We start from the raw sequence: 13,126 nt of genomic DNA, 5'->3' as shown, positions 1-13,126 counted from the left end.
AATAGCAGCAGGGAAGCATTACCTTCGAGGGAAAGTGTTGCTTCCTGGTTTTTACCCCTCTTGGCTGTGACCTTTAGAGGCTGTTCAGAAGCCAATAAAGATCATATCGCGTGACCACCCCCATCAGAGAGAACCCAGTGGACATTTTTGATGTTAAAATTTGTATTTTTGGCTCAATTTCAAAACTGGCAATTTCCGATTTTGTGGCAACTGCATAAACTCTGTGTGCTGAAGTGGATCATATGATATGACAGACAACTCGAGAACCAACTCAATCTATCAGCTTTATTTCTATAACACATGGACCTTGTGCTGAGGTCGTTTTCCCAGCTGCCACTTCCAAGAAAGAACTTTGAACCACAGCATTCCCAATTTACATCATTATTTCATTATTATTTTTATATGTATTTTTTTGAAATGGCATCTGACATTTACTCATAATGACCATGCTTCATGTCCTAAATGATTGAGCTTAAATTAGCTACAGCCGCTGCTAATTCTAAACCATGAAATATGTGGCTGGCCATAGAAAACCATCTGTCTCCATGATTTTAAACCTAGTTTCTTTTTAGCTCTGTGATTCTCCAAGGCTCTGATTAAACTTCTTCTGTTTTACATAGAAACCTCTGATCAGTCGTACCCTGCCTGACATGTGTGGTACTATTATGACTCGTATATTGCACAATTTCAAAGAGCAATTTAGATCAAAGTGATGTCATACAATGAAGGAATCCTCGCACTTCTGTGAAACTCCAGGATAATTTAATGTCATGCGTGCTGGAATGATCAAAGAATCTTTATTTCTGTGTCAAATGAAAGAATTTGCTCAATGGCATTTTGGCAAGAGACAGAAATATATCCACCCTGGTGGTTAATTGCATATTGAGTAACTGAAAAAGTGGAAGCACGCTTCATTAAGACTGACTAGAAGTGACAAGGTTATGCAAGTCAAGTTGGATTTATTTCTAAGTTGTGCTTACCACAATAGTTTGTCATTTGGCAGTGGGACATGTCTAAAGCAGAATTTCACAAAGCCATGCTTCCTTTCTCTTTTTCCTCAATGTTTTTGGTGACGCAGCCATCTTGTTTAATTAAAACCATTTGTAGTTTCTGCGTTAACTTTCAGCGTTAGTGTTTAAACGTTATACATTATGGCTGTGTTGAACAGGGGATTAAAACATATGGGATGAGTTAAAAGAAGTTTAGCATTTTGGTAAATTCGTGTATTTAAGTTTTAAGTGTTGAAAAGATGAGAAGATCAATACCTGTCTGATGAATATGAAGCTGGAGCGAGGAAATCAGCCAACTTAGTTTCTTGAATGGCAAGGCAAAACAATGAGCCTGGTTTGTCCAAAGGCCAAAAAAAATTGGAATCTTTTCCAGGTTTCCAGGAAGTCATGGCTTCTGGCCAAGAAATAGCCTGGCACGTAACCTCCCATAAAACCACAAGCTATTGTTGCTGCCTGGATCCAGCTACATATTTAATTAAGTGATATGAAACTGGTGTCAATCTTCTAACTTCACTTTTGAAAGATAAAGAAAATGTGAATTCCCCAAAATGTTGAACTATTCCTTTAACACAATATACTGTATTATTGAAGTCTGCCTGGCTGTTGCTGGGCAGCTGCTCTGTTCGCTTGGTTAATGTTGGTAGAAACAAATTGTCTGAATATGGTGTATTGTAGAAACCAAACATTGGGTGGGATTTGAAGGAGTTAAAATGGGGTGAAAAGTGCGTTACAGTCTGGGAAGGGATCCATTCTTTCACCTCTACTAATACCACGGCTACCATTACTGCAAATAATGGCAATATACATTGTGGTAGACTTGTTATGGTGCCTGTAGGTTGGCTCACATCTCTGTGGAGGTCGGACTCAGCTCAGATAGGAGCCCTGCAGCTGATAAGGATTCAGTGATTCAGTGTCTTGCTCATAGTCAGCAGGGTGGATGCCTGCTGACATGCGGGTCTGAACCAAGATCATCCAGTTGACGGTTGCTGTACTCCACATGATGACCTCCAAGTGTGTGTTTGCGTGTGTGGGCTCCGACTTAGATGAACTGACGTCAACACACAAGTTTGTGAGGATAATTTAGGTATGGATTTTATGTATGAACACTCTCTACCTTTCAGGCTCCGGTATGAACACTGACTTCCGCAGAGCCGGTGTGTCATTTAGTGGTCTACAGCTGCAGAGTTTAGTGTCTCTGCTCCGCGAAAGTAGACTCCAGTGTCCCTCAGCATTACTCATCTCGCCGCTCACAGCGTCTGGATTACAGCTATTAACTGTCCTTGTGTACGACATTGTGGTCGCAGGGCTCTTTCTGGTGCGCCGTCACTTGACAAAAGAGGCAATATGTTTTAATGAGACTGGATCCCAGACTGAGACGACATTTTTCTTCTGCGTCCTGGGTACGAAAAGTTTAGGAAACCTTGGTAACAGAGCGATACCAGAGTATTTTATCTTGCTCCTGGCTTTTTCAGGTTACATTTGTTCAGACGCATTTAAACCCCTCTGTCTGAACAAGCCATAGACACCCCCTACAGTGCAGATTTTGTTCTCACAGTGGTGTGTAAGCTCTGCAGTTTTTGTGTGAAATAATTTATGGTTGAATCTTAAAAGTACAAAACCGTAGCGAGCAAAAATCGTATTTTACAGTATTTCAGTTCCATATTCTCACAACCCAGGCAACATGTTTGGGGAATTCCAAGAAATGCCACACGATAATATAGAAGCTTGAAGGCGTTTACTCTAAAGAACTGAAGATGTGATTGTCTTGATAAATGTTAAATCATTCCCCTTCTTCTATTAATAGAAAGTGTGTGAGCGTGTTTGTGTGTGTGTGTGTGTGTGTGTGTGTCTACATCACTTCATTAATTTGTAATGTTTCTCTTGTGAGTAAAAGGAACGAGGTCTTCTGGGATTAAACAGGGTTTGCACCACACATAACACTGATTTATCAATTATAATAATTGATGCAATGTTTGTTGACTGTGTGTGTGTGTGTGTGTGTGTGTGTGTCGGGGGGGTGGACTGCGTTGGTGGTGTTGGTGGGAGTGCAGGGGTGGGGCTTTCGGGGGAAATTTTCCCCCTATCAAACAGAAAGACACATCAGTAGTGATAGGAGCAGGGCAAGTCCTGTGCCTGTAAGGAACACATCACAGCTCAGCTAATATGGACTCAACAGAGCGTACACACTCATGTGTGTGCACATGCACACACACACTCTGACAATATCAGAGGATATATCAAAGGATGTTCCTCACTCTCAGTCTTCATCTTTCTTCAGTTATAGTACAGTGTATTAATAAGAAATCATCGATGTTCATATGTACGCGTACTGTATACTGTACACTGTATACTGTACAGTGCTGGATTGGTCATTTATTCAAACAACTTATAACAACCTGTATCTTGCAGTTGTACAAATATTATATGTCCTCTTTAGACAAAACCCGTCAATGAGTCATGTTCAGCGTTGTGTTAGTGTTGTGGCTCTATGGATATTTGCTCCAGACTGAAATATTGGAGGAATGAATCCCATTAGTTTCAGTGATCCTTCAATTCATCTCCAGCTCCTCCCACAGATTTTCCTCTTGCTCGGTGTCTACCAGATGGATTGGCACAGAATTTAGTACCTATGGTTGTCAGGGGGTGAATCAGAATGACTTTGGTGATCGTCTGACTTTAGTACCACCATCAGCTTGGCATGTGGTTACTGTCCAACTATTGGATGGATTCCGGTTAAGTCTGATACATTCATGTCCCCTCAGGAACATTAGGATTCTTAGAATTCTAATAGATTTATTGATCCCTTACTGTAGCTTTTCATCTTGTACCACCATATGGTCAAAATTTCAATTTGGTCTTGTTGTTGACTTGCAAAACCATCAGTCTCAGCTGTACTTTGTGTCCTGTGCCTTTTAGCAAATGTTAGAATGCTAACAGGCTCAACTGAGCGTTTAGCTTGAAGCACTGAAGTGCCTAATTCCAGCCTAGCAGAGCCACTAGCATAACTATACACTAGTTAAAACTTCTTAAAGTTTGTCTTCACTTGGGAATAATACACAGAACGCCACTTCCTGATTGTCTAACACCAAAGATTGAGATGTCTAGTCCTTTTTCCCATAAGCATCCTGCAAGATCGCTCTCTTTTGAGCTGCCAGAATTCAAACATTCAGATGAGCATGCATCTGCATGTGGCCAGATATATGCTCAGCTGTTTTTTTCTTTAGAGTTCTCTTAACTACATCAAATACAAGACAATAAAAAAGCCCTTCAATAAAGCCTTCCCAGGTTTCCATGCTTAGCTTTTGTTGACACCACTGAATTGCAATGCAATGTATTGAATTAACTTAACAACCCAAACTGAGACTCAGATCAGAATTTGTTAAATAGATACCTCAGAATAAAAAACCCTCTTGATTTCATATAATTCAAGCACTGCTAAAGCCTGAGAGTAAATAGAGTGACACAAATAGCTATTATACTGTATAATATAAGATGTGGAACAATAAGCTATTAGCATCTGCTTCACTTTTATCCCTGTCTCTATTTCTTGTCCCTTTCCTTTTCTCATCTTTGTGCTCCTCACCCCTCCTCCTCCTCCTCCTCACCGTGACTCTCCAGTTTACCCTTCAGCACATCTACCAGTGTGCGTAGCCTATCCTTAGTTGACTTAACATGGTCTGACAGGCCAATCCCTATGGATTCTGATCAAATAGAGCAATAGTGTACACAGCAGCAACAGTGCAGTCCCAGCCTGCTAAAACAGCAGCCATAATATGGCAAAGATCAGCGTCCTGCAAAACTGATTCGACATGTTTATCTGCTGATTCTACTTTGTTACCTTCAAAATATTTGAAGAAATGGTTAGGTTGGTATTTAGCTCATGACATGTGTGTGTTACAGGTAACACACACCCGCATACTGCAGAGCTTTCTTCTGTTACCACTAAAGAATGCGAGAGACTTTGGCAAATACTTAAAACTTGCTGGAGATCAGCTATTGTGTTATTTTAACGCAAATGACATGGTACAAGGGTGATCTGACATCTGATGACTAAAGATTGTTCAGCTAAGCTGTCAGAATATCAGTTCTAGAAGATGAACAATAAGCAGACGTGGGATATTGTGTCTACATAGCCGTTTAAAAAATGGCTATGTACACTATATATATATATGGATTTACAGGACTTATTTAAAACGCAACAGATTCCATTCTGAGCCTTTGTTTAACTTTTAATTAAAAGATATTTCGAAGAAAAGTTCTGATTTTTGTTCAAAGTTTATGCTCACAAATCCCACACCATTGTTGGTGGTAATGCACCACTTTTTTTTTTTCTTTTACCAACAGCCATGAAATGTTAAGAAGAAGAAAAGGAGACAGTCTTATTGATTACCAATTGCTAACATCATCAAGAAAGAGACAGTCAATACTCAGATGTCAGAGTGTCCCTGAATGCACCAACAGGAGGAGTCCTCAAATCAGTCCCAGCTGCACTAATGTGCAGAAACAGTTTAATTATAACACAAAACCTTCACTTTAATGGATTATGTCAAGCAAGTTTGGACGTTTGCAAGTGGATTTTAAGTCTAGGCTGCCTGGAAGGTAGGAAACTAATCAAAAAGTTATATCTTACCTTGTAGAAGATTTGGAAAATAGTTGAACATTCTAAACCTCCTGGATATTGTTTGAACGTGTCAAAGCAGAATTAATATTTACATTTCTGAACTGCTTAAACTTGACCATGAGGCCTGTTTGGCCAATCCTGTGCCATACAACAGCGATCAGCCTGTAAGTTTTCATTTGAACCTCGGGGTTCCCCCACTTATCACAGAAGAAGAACTCCTCTATGATGGATCACCTGTAGATGTGGTTGGTTGGAAAGAAAACCTGCAGAAATGTTGGCTCTCCGTGGCACACGGTTGGCCACCCCTGCTTTAGTTTCTGAGCCACTTGACATATTTCAGGACAGTGCAGTTTTTGTCTGGCCTATTAAGGCCTGAGTCAAGGCCTCGAGATTGGCAAGTCAAGAATTAGTCGGTCAGTTAACAAGTATTACGCTGGTTTCTATGTTAAACTGAAGATGATCACCTGGGCAGAACACTGCTCAGTATGCTGCACGTGACCCTTCACGGCGTCGCACTTCCTAGCTGCTTCGGTGAGAGCTGCCAAGGCACGGCTCTGATCAAAGACAGCTACAACTAAATTTAAATCAACAGGGATTATACATGTCACAGCCAGTTTAAATGGCCTCAAATCAACAGTGGAGCAATTAAAGGCAACAGGCACGACACACTCGCAGCCTGTTGATGGGGGAGGTGGTGGTGGGGGGGCATTGTTGGCACATTTACGTACTCAGAAAGTTAATTTGACGCAAGAGCCTATGTGTCAGGACATAAATTCAACTTTCTAAATGGAGCTGCTCATAAGCATTTACAGCTTTGATGGATATTTCTTTACTATGAGAGGACATTCCTCTGGGATTTAGTTCTCTGGATGATCAGTTGTTTTCTATCACACTGTCACATAACCTGCTTATTGGATTTCTCCATGAAGACTGTCAGAACTGTGTGTGTGTGCCCTTGTATTACTTACTGTACATTCACAGTGTGGGGCCCTTTTGCCACTAAGAGAGCACCGCTTTTCTAAAGCACGCTGTTGTTATTGATAAAACCGATAAAAGTGTCAAACTATTTGTTTGGTGTCCATTAAGGTCAGGATTAGGGACAGGTCAGTGTTCTTTAGTGACGGTATACACTGTGTCAATGGGAAGTCCCCAGAAAGATAGCAACACATAGCTTGTGTGTATGTAAGCTTTAAAATGACAGGTCAACCTGCTTGTCCTCTGGGGACCCTTCCTATGCAGTCCCCTCGGCGCAACAGAAAATAGAAACGGTGTGTGTGTGTGTGTGTGTGTGTGCCTTCGAAAATAAGAAACAACGGAGGTTTCTTCAATCCCTCTCTCTGGCTCTCTTTTCTTCCCTCCCTCCCTCTCTCCTCCCCTCTCTCCATTTATCTCCGTCAGCCTCTCTACATAGCAGCCACGGCTTTATTAATGGAGAGGAGAGAGACAACATAGTTTCTAGTTTCATTGGACCAGAGTGCAAACTATCAGAGGGATTTATGAGTACTACGGTTTGCATGATGTGAAAAATATGAATAGATTCATTTGATGATACAGAAAAAATGCTTTTTGCAGCCATCATGACTGAATTTAAATTGAGGCTACAGGCTGCAGCGAAAAGACGATTTGGAAAACAAGTTTATCTGCGTAGCTACATTGTGTTGACTGCAGCTGGAACATTATAATGCTGTGCTGCACCTCCTCCTCGGACAGAGTCCACACTGGCACGGACTCCAGTGGCTATGATGCCGCCACAGACTGGATAAAGCTAGAAGACTTTTGCTCAAATTATCACTTCTCTTGCCAGAAGGTGTTCCTTCTGTTCTCATTGCCAAGTTATGATTTTCAAGGACAATATGTTTCAGATCAGTGGGTTACAGAACTGAATGTGTCTCTAACCATGAAAAGTGTGATTATAAGGTCCTTTTTTTTTAAACGATGAAGTGAGTGAGACTGGAGCCATAGAACGACCACAGTCAGATAACAGTGCTCCTTCCCTCTAATGGCCACTGCTTGCATTCTGTGCCAGCTCATGTGCTCAAAGGTATGGTTTTTTGTAATTTTAATTGGCTTTGGTTTACAACGAGCTCGCAGTATCAGGCTGTGGCTACACAGGCAGTAAGAGATAGAATAACGCCAGGGAAGCACGGCATTAGAGGAGATAATGCGTGTTTGGCTGGTAGGCTGTTTAAATTGATTTATCATCCATAAACTGCTGAGGAGGGCGGTGCAGTGATTCAGTGGTTGGTATTGTCACCTGCCAGTAAGATGCTCCTTGATGTGAACTTAGCATTGTAAATATGGGAAGCCACACGACGGACTGAATGTCTATCAGGTTGATTCAGTCACTCCCTGCTGAGACAGGCTCCACGCCATTGTGCCATGATGGATGGATGGATGGAGGTTCTTGCAGACAGAGTTTTACGACATATCAAATTGTTTCCATGACATAGTTCAATATTTGTGTTTTTGTCTTTACATTTTTGACAAAAGGCCCTTCTGTGAAAGTGATAAAGACAAAAATTGATGTCTGAAACTTCTGTTGCTGCGTCACTACAGCTTCTCTGAAGTTAACAGAAGTAAATAACAGAATTCAAAAGTACCAAAGAACTGTAAACAAATCGGAGCAAAACAAGGGCAGCGCTCCTAAGGAACAATGTGGCACCTCTAATGCATTATTCATTAAATGTCGTGTAACAGTTTCGTTTCAAGAGAACAAGCATGTTAGTTTGCTCAGGGAGAATCTACAGGGTTAGGAAGAGGGAGTGTAAATCAGGTTAAACTTAAGCTGGTGGTGCTTGAAATGTGACATTTGAGGATATTCTACGGCTACACATGTAGAAAAGGTTTGTTTTATGCAGGGAAATTAAAAATGCCTTCGGCTCTGATCAGTCAGCGACCAGCAGCAGATGTGTTTTCACAGCCCAGCTTCTTTAGGAATTACATCTATAGTTGGAGAAACTAATGAGCCCTTTATGTTGAGAGGTGGAAAGGAAGTGTGTGTGGTGTTTAGTGTGTCTGACCTTCACGCAGGAAGATAGAGTTCCCATCCTGTCACATACCTGCACTTATTGTCCTTTACCATACAGGTATAGAGAGCAAGATTGGGAAAAATGTTAGAGGTAAAAAAACACACATCTACAGTATGTTGCTAATGCATTTTTCAATGTAATGAGTATTATGTGTGTGTCAAAATGTTGGCCCTCGTAATGAGTAGTAAAATCTTTCTCACCTGCTCGAACCCCCGTGCAGCCACAGCCGCGCTAGCTGCTCTGTGCAGCCGAACAGTGGTGCTTTGGGCTGAGTGCTAACATCAGCATGCTCACAGTGACATCGCTGATATCCAGCAGTTAAGATGTTCACCACGTTCAACATTTGTTAATATGCACTAAGCACAAAGTACGGCTTAGTCGGCCATGGCCACGCTCTTTACCAGGGTTCTCAATACCATCACAAATATGATAATACAACCATGATGGGAAAACACTGTGGTGGAAACATCTTCTTTGCTTACTCTTCATTTACCCCATTTTGTCTACTCACTGGAACTTATTTTGATCAGCAAAATTTGTTGCTCTGTGTGTGTGTGTGTGTGTGTGTGAGAGAGAGAGAGAGATAGTGCAACACATGCATTAAAACAAAGGCAGGGGATGGAGAGGGCAGAAAAATGAAGAGAGAGAGAGAGTTTAGAAAGAGAGTCTGGCAACTGAGCCCAAACCTGTTTATGTAAACATTAATCTTGGCTAAACTGCTGATAGATTGGCTTCACAAATACACACACATACACATACACACACGCAGCCACGCAGAAGGGAGGTAATAGCTTCAATCCAACCTCTCTCAATAGATATACTCCCATGAATACAACGCACAGAGAGAGGCGAGGCCGCTTGTAATTAAGTTCTACATGTGCAAATCCAGTTGTGAAGCATTGCTTATGAGATCGGCTGTATAATCACGTCGTCCCAAAAGGGACAGACCGCTTACTTAGCATTTAAATAGGTTCCTTCCCCCTGCAACTGTTTGTGTGTGTGTGTGTGCAGCACAAATATTGCACTACACTGTCTTTTATTGTGTGCGTCTCTCTGGGTGAAAAAGTGTGCATGTGTGCGATGGCGTGTTTGCACGATAAACACTGCCATCTATGTGTGTGGGTGCGTGTGCATCCGAATGTGTCATTTCAGTGTGTTGTTGTGTGGGTGTGAGAGTGCGCGATAAACACATTCTCTCATTGTGTGTGTGTGTGTGTGTGTCTTTGCAATATATCTTGCCTGCACATTATTTCTTTGGGGTCCCACTGGAACACTGTAGCGTCAAGCAGGTTTTAAAAGGGATGCAGAGGGAATATCGGGGGAAAATTAACCGTGTTTGTGTGTGTCCTCTTACATGGAGACCATTGAAAAGAATCCCTTGAAACCTTTGCTTTTTAAGGTTAAGAGTGTTGATTCATGTCGATTAACTATCCGAAGAAGCAAAGTGAAACATCATATTGCTTTTTTTTTTTTTTTTGAGTGTGATAGAGCATTTCCCACCGGGGATATTGCTAAGTCAGTCTACTTCAGAGGCTTTGTTATTGAAATGAAACATAATGTCAGCTTGTGTCCTGAAGCTCATCTAGTCTACTCACGCTCAGGGATTTGGCCTTGTGAAACGCAACAGTTGTTCTATTTTCTTCGCTCCCAGTTTATTTCACCGAGTCTGCAGTGCAAAATGAGTTGGCCCTGTTCCCTTCTGAAGGAGGGAGTCTTTAGAAATGAATTGCCTAATGGGTTTTACACTGTTGCACAGTCCTTACTCATGTCAACAAGTGAAAATTGACCTATCTGACATTTTTTGAACAGCGTAAGAGCAGTCAATATGTCGTGCGGCGTGATGATCTTAGTGGAAGAACCAGTCGCACTCTCATTTCATCTGGCTTTGAGAAACAACAGAGGACGCACCAGAAAATACATTATTATTAAAAGTGTTTATGGATTACTGTTTAAAACTCGCGCATGTGTTTGCTTTAATACGAGAGTACCCACTTTCTGCCAGAGATGGGACATCGATACTGGTAGATTCTGGGCCAGAGCTCTCCTTAGGGCCTCCTAGATTAACCCTCTATATGGCTACATCTGTCCTGGTACGAAAGGAACAAACGTTTTCATAATATTCAAAATATTCTACAAAATATGCAAAACCAGTTAAGGAAGTACACTTATGCTACATCTATCAAAACTCAACACATTCATGCCAACCTTATTTCTTACATGTAAGTATTTACATTTTGAAAGGAACATGAAGCCGCCTGGATTAGGTTTTCTATCTACATATTGAGGATGTGTTAATGAATCCGTTGTTGTTAAATATATCATTAAACGTGTCATTAAAGTTAACTGGCAACATATAACATTCATTTGTTTTCTTACCATATATTTCATTTTAATATCTACTTGTAGTAACTATGACACGATGAAACCTATCTGTGGTCTGCGTGGGCACCCACCGCGCTTGGTCTGGGTTAGGAAAAGATTATGGTCTTGGTTTACTACAGAAACATGAGACCCAACTACTTTACTGTGTGAACATTTAACCTTTCCCTAACTTTAACTGAATGCTTTTGTTTTCCAACCCTAACTACACAGGACTATGTGACTGCGCTCCAGTGTACACCCACCATTTAGCCCAGCCCCCCCTACAAACTCTCAAACTGCTTTACTCAAGAAAACATTGACTGTAAACATAATCCAGGTAGCGGCTACATTCCTCATCATGAAATATTTGGGAAACCAAGTTTGCAATATCTAAATGTGATTTCTGCAAACACTGAACAATGTTCATGCTTTTAATTGGCTTTTGATTGCTTACATTTGCTACACTGCAGCATTGTCTTTGGCGCTGAGACTACATGGAACGGTCCCAACAGGCAACACACTTGCCAAACTCTAGACCTTTTAGTGTTTTCCACGCTCCCAGTGGCTGGATGGGTATTAGAAAAGGCTCTTGTTTTTTTTTTTACATAGTGGTTTCTGAAACAGCTAGAGTTTCACATTCTGGCCAAAATGTCACAAAACCTTTTTCCCAGTCTTTCAGCCTCATTTCATGGCATTCGACAGCAGATGGAGTTTGCTCAGTTGTCATGTCAACAGAGCTAATCCACAGACTCCAAGTAACAAAATGAAATTGGAGGAAGAGTGAGAACCTCTCTTCCTTTGACGGACTCTTTCTATTCTATTCACAAATACTGTAACTCATATGACATGGCGAGAGCCGAGCACACAAGGCACCATGATGTGGTTGAAAGCTCTGGAAAATGGCGACTTTTTACTCCTATGTTGTTTTAATTGTTTATTTGCATTTCTCATGTCACACTGCAACTGCTGCACAATAATTTCCCTTGGGATAAATAAAGTACTATCTTCTCTACTTTATCTCACCCTTCATCTTTGCATTGAGGGTTTATTTTTGTGAAAGTACAATAATAACTCTAATGCCTCACAGACTTTATGGTACAAGCGGTGCTCCTCTTGGCGATGTTATGGGCTTTTAATATTTGCCTGAAATGCAGTAAGTGCCCCTTGTGCCATCACCACGGAAACACATTATCCCGCCATTAAAGTGTAGCACTTCGATCATCAACGTCAGGTGCAGGTTAAGATATCTTCACGCAGAAAGTTGATTTTCATTTGGAAAGTTGCCAGATGTTGATTGGAGTGTTGCTGGTCTTGCCAGGAGAGGTGATGCTGCTGATGTGTGGATTCGGAATTTGAAATGGACTCATATTTAGTGGCATTTTTGCAAGCTGCTGATGCTGATTTTTCTGTGCCTTTTAAGGGATGTATGTCATGCTGTGTTCATATGTACACTTACACAAAAATGCTCAATAAGAAACGTCATCTCACACTTTTTATTTTCATTTTTGGCCCTCCTAAATTTCAGATAACAAATGTAATCAACAAAAATAACACTAAAAGAGTCATTATATTATTACAGAAAAAAAAAAAAGATACTCTTCTGTTCGTCATGACAGCTGCTTGTTCATTAATTGTCAGTTGCATATATGTTTTCTCTACTTCCACCTGCATTATTCGTTTCTCCGACAATCCAATCTCTCTCTCAAAATATGCGACACAAAGTTGACACAATCAGTTCAGCGGGTCATGAAACACATAAATGATGAAGTGGAACTAGAAAAATCTCCCGTTCAAGTAAGAAAAACCAACACCTACAGTACTCATAAGAGGAGGGTATGATGTGATCGGAATGACAAGCTGCCAGCCCTTTTTATCACCTTCATTTATTCTAATATGACATGAGATGTCCATAAGTAATAGGGAGTGGTGGAGCAGCCATTAATTATTCATAAATGTCTCATGTTATCAGAGAAACATGCTGCGACGTTGATTTACGACCACTGAACATTGTTTAGGGAGAAAAGAAGAGACAGGAAGCAGATGAGAAAGGAGAAAAGAGATGGGGGGGGGTGTTGACTTCAGTGTCGATTTCAGAGGGACAATTT

This window comes from Pempheris klunzingeri, chromosome 9 (assembly GCF_042242105.1).
Source record: "Pempheris klunzingeri isolate RE-2024b chromosome 9, fPemKlu1.hap1, whole genome shotgun sequence".
NCBI lineage: Eukaryota > Metazoa > Chordata > Actinopteri > Acropomatiformes > Pempheridae > Pempheris > Pempheris klunzingeri.
The sequence above is the reverse complement of the archived record's forward strand: the minus strand, read 5'-3'. Positions refer to the sequence as shown.